The sequence below is a fragment of the Pezoporus occidentalis genome, unplaced genomic scaffold, assembly GCF_034315485.1.
Source record: "Pezoporus occidentalis ecotype Australia unplaced genomic scaffold, CSIRO_AGI_Poc_V1 ctg18, whole genome shotgun sequence".
NCBI lineage: Eukaryota > Metazoa > Chordata > Aves > Psittaciformes > Psittacidae > Pezoporus > Pezoporus occidentalis.
In genome coordinates this window covers 4788772-4795399 of record NW_026913640.1, presented here as the reverse complement: position 1 = coordinate 4795399, position 6628 = coordinate 4788772, and the positions used below count along the sequence as shown (strand labels likewise).

The 6628-nt window shown below is 41.9% G+C and overlaps 1 long non-coding RNA gene across 1 annotated transcript; it reads left to right on the top strand.

The window, feature by feature from the left end:
• The first annotated feature begins 1868 nt into the window (after positions 1-1868).
• LOC134161793 (uncharacterized) lies at positions 1869-5627 on the top strand. Its single transcript, XR_009964087.1, has 2 exons — positions 1869-2428; positions 3214-5627. It is a non-coding gene; the product is annotated as an uncharacterized LOC134161793 (long non-coding RNA).
• The last annotated feature ends 1001 nt before the right edge of the window (positions 5628-6628 follow it).

Here is a 6628-nt window from a genome sequence, read left to right as displayed (position 1 = left end):
TGCCATCAGACTGAATTGTTCTATCCCTGATTGCTGTGTGTAGCATGATGAAATAAAAAATGCATTTCCATTTTAGCTTTCGCAGGCAATATATGCTCTCAAACCTTTTGGTGAAGAACTGATTTTCAAAGCAGCATATTTCTGTAGGCTGTCAGTGATCCAGCAGAGCTCTCACACTGCTTTGACTTTTCCAGCTCCCTAGTGTATCAGACCTTTACAATTCTTTCTAGGATCCCAGCAAACTTAATAATATAGGCAGACTTCTCCACAGATTGATTTTGGATTTACAAGGCTCCTGGCTGCTTGCTTGCATAGATGTAACCTACAGACAGAATCTACACATCAGTCTTGAAAAAACACCTCATTTAGAAAAATGGATTTTACTCATTAGCCTCTCCACAACAGAGACTGGCAATCTATCATGTTTGGCCATAAACATTTATTCAGGAAGGAACTGGCCTTAAGTAAGTCAGTTTAAATAAGATCAGCAAAACCATCTCCAGTAGTACCATCTAGTGACTCCTGATCACATATGAGCCTAAAATGTTGCAAATATGAGTCAGGTTAAAAAAAAAACATGAGAAAAACAGCATGAGCAAGCAAATGCAAGACTATTAAGTTAGTGTATCTTGCTGCCTGTAGGATGGAGAAGAACAATAAAGAGGAACACATAGCTAAGCAATTACTAAACTCGGGGACTAACTCAGGATTCTCGTTAAACCACAGCCATTTACCAACACTACCCTGCCCATTCTTACATCTGGTTTTGGCATAGTCCTCATGCACTGTCCAGGTACTAATACAGGTACCGAGTTGAAAGATGAGTGCAGAGATGAGCATCTTATGTTCGCTGTAGTCTGACCAGCACTGAACCATCCCTTCCCTGCCTGGTGAGCTGTCATAGCAATGTGCACCTTCCTGAGATTACAGAAGAACCCATGAGAGCAACCATTGCAATTTTTGTATTTTCTAAGCCATTGGCAATATTTTGTAGAATTTGGATTTTTATATGCAAAGAGGTAAACTTTTTTCCTTTCCATGTTTATTTGTCCTTTTCTGCTATTGAACCCTTAAACGACAGCCTGTAGCAACTGTATCGAGAGTAACGAGAAGGAAAGGTAAGTTACACGGGACACTGTACTCATTTGGGGAAACAACTTAAACAGTTTGCTTATAAATTCTTGCAAAGCAATTAATTTTGCTGCTGGCATGCATCATTAGGTTCAGTTTCATTTCACTGACTGCAGTGCCATTCCTACTCGGTAATGAGCATCTGAGTGATGCATCACAGGATCTTTGTATCAGGCAATGTTGACAAATAAATGAATTTGCTGATTTCTGCAGCATTTAAGCCTTTCATTCAACCCTCTAATCTAGAGACAGGTGATTTCTTAAAATGGGTTTACATGCTAGATAATATGAACAAGCACTTAAGTGATGGCAGAGACAAGATCTCTATAGAGTCAGAAATTAATCTAAAAAATGAATAAGGTGAGACTGTTTTTCCCGCTTCAAAAATATTTCCAATTAGTTTAATAGGATTTGATGTGATGTTTTACAGGTTGATGAACAAGTAGCTGAATAGTTTGCGCAGCATGTGTTTAATCCTGTCCTGAACATTTTTGTTTGCATTAAGCAGCTAGCAGAATGTGCATCAGTCTCCTCATCACCAGCATCCATTCTCATACTCTTTCTTTTCTTCTTCTGGCAAAGTGTTTTTTCACATGCTCCCATGAGCATCACTAATCCTGGGCTGTTTATGTGTGGAAACTAAGCCCAGCCTGCAGTATTTTATCAGCCTGTGCCGAGACGATGAGATGATCACCGTCTCGTGGGAAAGTAATACCATATACATTGTGCATGGAGAGGAATTCCACTGGCCAAGGATGGAGAGAAGACAATCTTTCCCTGTGAGCACGAGGCAGCCCTCAGATTGTGCATGCCGTGACCTTGAAGACCAGGCTTAAGCACCTGCTCTGGCAACTAAATTCCAGAGATCAGTGAGCTATTCAGGTGGTCTGGTATAAATGTCAAGCTCAAGTGGTTGGCTGAAGTCCATCTCAGATGTTTCAGCATGGTTTCTGCTTGTAAGATCCCTAATGTGGCAGTTTGGGGCAGGGTTTGTTTCTCTCGTATTTCCAGACTGAGTCCTGGCTTCAAAGCTGTGGACAACAGGGACTCTGAATTACTCCTTGACCTTTTCTCACACAGTAGGTGACCAGAAGTCAGAAGTCTCATGGGGACATTGTCTTATTGCATGTAACCTTTTCTCATTGTCACAGAGTTTGTGTAAGGTGGAGCAATGTGTGATGGATGCTCTTGTCTCATATTGATCAGATTATTCTTACAACAGAGTCTGGGCTTCCACTTTTCCCTACTGGGGAGCAGCATCTCCTGGAGAGGCCAAAGAAAAGGGCTGATCAGACAGGTGAACAGAAAAAAATACAGATATCAAAATATGTATTTATAAAACCATATGCATGTGTGTACATGAGTAAAGGCAGTTGTTTCTTTTTCCCCAATTTCCCTGCCTGGTGCTTGGTCCTCTGTGCAGTTCAGGTTGTTGGAGAAGTAATTGGCTTGTTTGGTGGGATCTTGTAGCGAAGGGCATTTGGGGTGTTTTAGTTAAGAGTCCAAAGCCCTTTGGGGCCTCAGAGAAGTCTTATGGGTACTCTCACTTGCTGTACAGAATCAGATATGTGTGCAAATAAACCAGAGAAGGATACAGTTGCTTTTATGATTGGTTCGGAATAGAATAGAGAGTTTCTTTGTCCCAAACCCCCCTACAGGACGGGTTTGTTGTTGTTCAAGCACTTTTGTGAGCAAATGAATGTGTTAAATTAGGTCCTGTAGAGACTTGTTGGCAATTTTAAAGACATGGCATAATGAAGCTTGCTTCCAACTCTGCAGGGATAGCTTCTTTTGTTAATCTACCAAATTAAATATTGGGTAGACTTGTTTCGTTAGCAAATGGGAGATGAGATGCCAAGAGTCTTGTTCTTTTACCCTCCTGCTCTCAGCTCTGTGACCAACCTCTCTCCCCAAAAGGGGAACCAGAATTCTTTTTCTGAGGGGTCATTTATAAACATGTTATGAGATGCGAGGCTGTTGCAGACCAAACACCTCCCTTGGAAAATACTGGCATACATTAAAAACAAAACAAAGCCAATAAACCAAGCCAGAAAAAAAACCCATCTGTTAATTTCTTAGCAGGTTTCACATTTGTTGCAAGCATGCTGATTGAAAAAAACTACCCCAACAACATAATCTCATGTAGAAAGTATCAGTTCCCCAATTCAGAGAGAAGTCTTCTGCATCAGCTTTGAACACTTAGAAGTGGATTCCCTTCAGAAGCCACCTGAAAGGTCAGTGTTTACCTTAAAATTCAAATGAACTACAAATAAAGGCAAGAGCAGAGGGCAAGTCATTCCATCTACTCTGGCAACTGTCTTTGGATAGATGAACCCCATTTTGGCAAGCCACCTCTTCTCTGACCAGACAGGTGGCCAACATGGCTAGCTTAGATTAGATGCTGGACTCCTGAAAAGCTAAATCTAGGTAATAGGAATCCCAACCTTAACATTTTAATCTTAAGACAAACTGAGTGGCTCTGGGCCCACCAACACAGGCTATTGTCCCTTTTCCAAAAAAACAAGCACTTTATGCCAGATAAATTTTAGAAGTGGTTGCCTCTCAGCTGAGATGTGGCACTGTAGTACTCCTGCTGCCAGAGCATTCCTGCTCTGCTGATACACAGAAAAATACCTCCTCAGCTGCATGCTGAGCAGTGAGAAGCCTCAGGCTGAGAACAACAGAATGCTCAAGTGATTTTGGCTAGTACATCTGAATAAAAGAACCTTCGTAATATTAGAACAACAAAACACTTAACTGCTCTTAGAACAAACCACTTTATGCACAGTAGCAAAGTGATCCTCGCTAGAATGCAGTGGTATCTCAACAAGGGATCCATGCCTAACCTTTCCAGCATTAATCACTGGAAACTCCCACGCCACCAATGTGCTTTTACTTGTACGCTATGGAAATAATGGTCTCATCTGTACACACGAAGTTAGGGGAAAGGCAATGGCACAGAGCCCTGGGTAGCTTGTGCATGCTGTATAGTGAAAACTGGCAGTGTCTCCTTTTACAGGAGCTAAAATACTCTGCTCAAAAATAAGGACAATAAGAAACAGTTGAAAGCCACTTCTGGTACCAGTGTATTTACTGGTTCTCACTTTGAGACCCGAAAGTGCTTCTGCCTTTTAAAAATCTAAGCATACACAAAGCAGAAAATTTAATTAGTTAATTCTGTAATGAGACCCAGACGCAGGAACCCATGAGGATTTTCTCTTCCATGTTCAACTCCACATTTCACACCCAGAGAAACTACACACTGGCTTTGGCTCCCAGCACCATCACTGAACGCCTTCCAGCTTGGAGAGGAGAAAGCCTTCTCTGGTTACCTTCAGGCTTGTCCTTGGGGCAGAGGAGGAGAGGGAAAGGACAAATCTGCATCAGCATCAGGAAAAGACCAGTGTCTGAGCTGCTTGCTAGAAAGTGAGCTCACAGAACTAAAGGTGATGCTGGGGTTTCCATTTACCAAAATGTAAGTGCCTGCAAAACCATTTTGCTCTCTGGAGACAGCAGCAGAAGGTCCATCGCTATTCCTATGCTCCTTCAGGGGTGCTCTATGAAACAGAGAAGACAGCAGCAGTCAGAGTAAATATTAACAGTCCTGCTCACTGCCGTATGCTTCTGCTCCAGCTTTTAAAGCACAATGAAAATTGTCTGGCTCTGCTCATAGATGCAACAAAAGTCATGGATTTGATGGAGAATGAAGAAAGAAAAAGTAACAGTACCCAGATACAGATCCCTGCAGGCACAATGCTTGCTAGAGATGTGACTCAAGTAGCTGCTCCCCTCCCTGGTTATTTCCAGAGCACATGAAGTTTTTTTTCAGGTGAAAATGCCACTGGTTTGTTTGATTTGTTGACAGCCAGTACAAACCAAGGTTATCCATATCTGGATGGACTTACTGATATGCCAGGCTTCACACTTGTAGCCCAGAGCCCCAATACCCTCATCTTCCTCTTGATTTGTCACAGTACATCAGTGACAGGGAGGAGACAAACTGCTTTCAGAAAAGGAGTTGGGCTGAATCCAAAGGTGAATGCTGGTTTTATGTGAGAAGTATTTCACACAGAGTCAAGAAGAAAATGATCTGAAAAGCCTGCAAAATTTCTGGGGCACTGGTATCAGGTGCTGGAAGCACCTACATGTTTTGGAGTGACTCTGCCTTTTTGAGAGCAGGAAGGAAGGAAAACATATTACTTCTTTACCACAGGAGCATCCTGCCCCAATACCAACATCTTCACAGAGAAATGGTCCTCACTTGATTTTCATCTTTGTGTGTGGTACAGCGTGTTCACAGAGGGAAAGAATACAGCCACAAGGCAGAAGATCATCAGCATACTGAGGCACTGCATAAGAGCGCTCAATGTGAGGTTACTCCATTACTTGCAAAAGGCTGTCCTGGCTGCCAGAGCTTGCCAGGTAGCCAGGGCAATGGGGAATGAAGCTAGGATAAATGTAAGCTTCAGCAATGCAAATAAAGGCAAGAAACTCTAGGCTCTTTGCTCAAAGCTGTTCCCCCTCCTTCAGTATTGATGTCTTCTGCCATGTCACCATGTGCCTTCTTTGCGACACTAAGGGAAGCTGGCGGAGGTGATTTTCTTACACTTCTGGAACCTTTCTAGCCTGAACAAAAGACTTATTACTTCTGACATTGGATTCCTGTGTCTGATGAACCCCTGACTTCTCTAACTTGAATAAGTAGTTTAATTCATAGCAGAGCTGATTTCAGTTGGTGGTGTTGAAGTGCTGTCAGCATGGAGTCATTCAGCACAGGATAGGAAGGTGACCAGGGAAACCAGAAATTAATAGTGCTTTCATATGGCTTTCATAGAAAAGTGTGAACAAAGAGAGCCATAAATGAAGAGGAAATACTGCAGTGTCTGTATGGAAAGGGTTCCTGAGTCCATTTACTCTCTAGTTCATGATATTTGCTTTCCATCACCGCCCCTCTTTACTGTAAAATAGTAACTTTTCATAAACCTCTTCATTTATATTCCACATCTATTTCATTCACTCAGACAACTTGCAGTAACTTGGATAACATTTAGACAAAGAAAACAACCTGAATAAGATCAAACATTCTTTTCTTTCACAGACACTTAAAAGCAAGCCAACAAAAAATATGAGAAATACATGGTTAGTTTCATCATATGGTCTTTATTTTGCTGGACTACTAAATAACAGGGATCCTAGAAGAAGACATTATATAAATCCTGTGTGAACATATGGCATTTTTTTCCCCCTTCTGAGATTGCAGGCTGAATCTATGCAATCAGGTTAACAAAATGAGCCTTGTCGTTTGAGGAGCAGCGCTTAATGACAGTTGTCAGTTATCACTAGGTACCATACTCAAGGGACATCTTGATACGTCTGTGACAGACAGATTAGATATTGTCTGGAGAGGGTTACGTGGCAGCTGTAAGAAAGCTCTAGCTGAGAGGAAATGAGGATTAAAAAAACAGAGCAAAGGAATCAGATACAGCTTTTCCAGCCC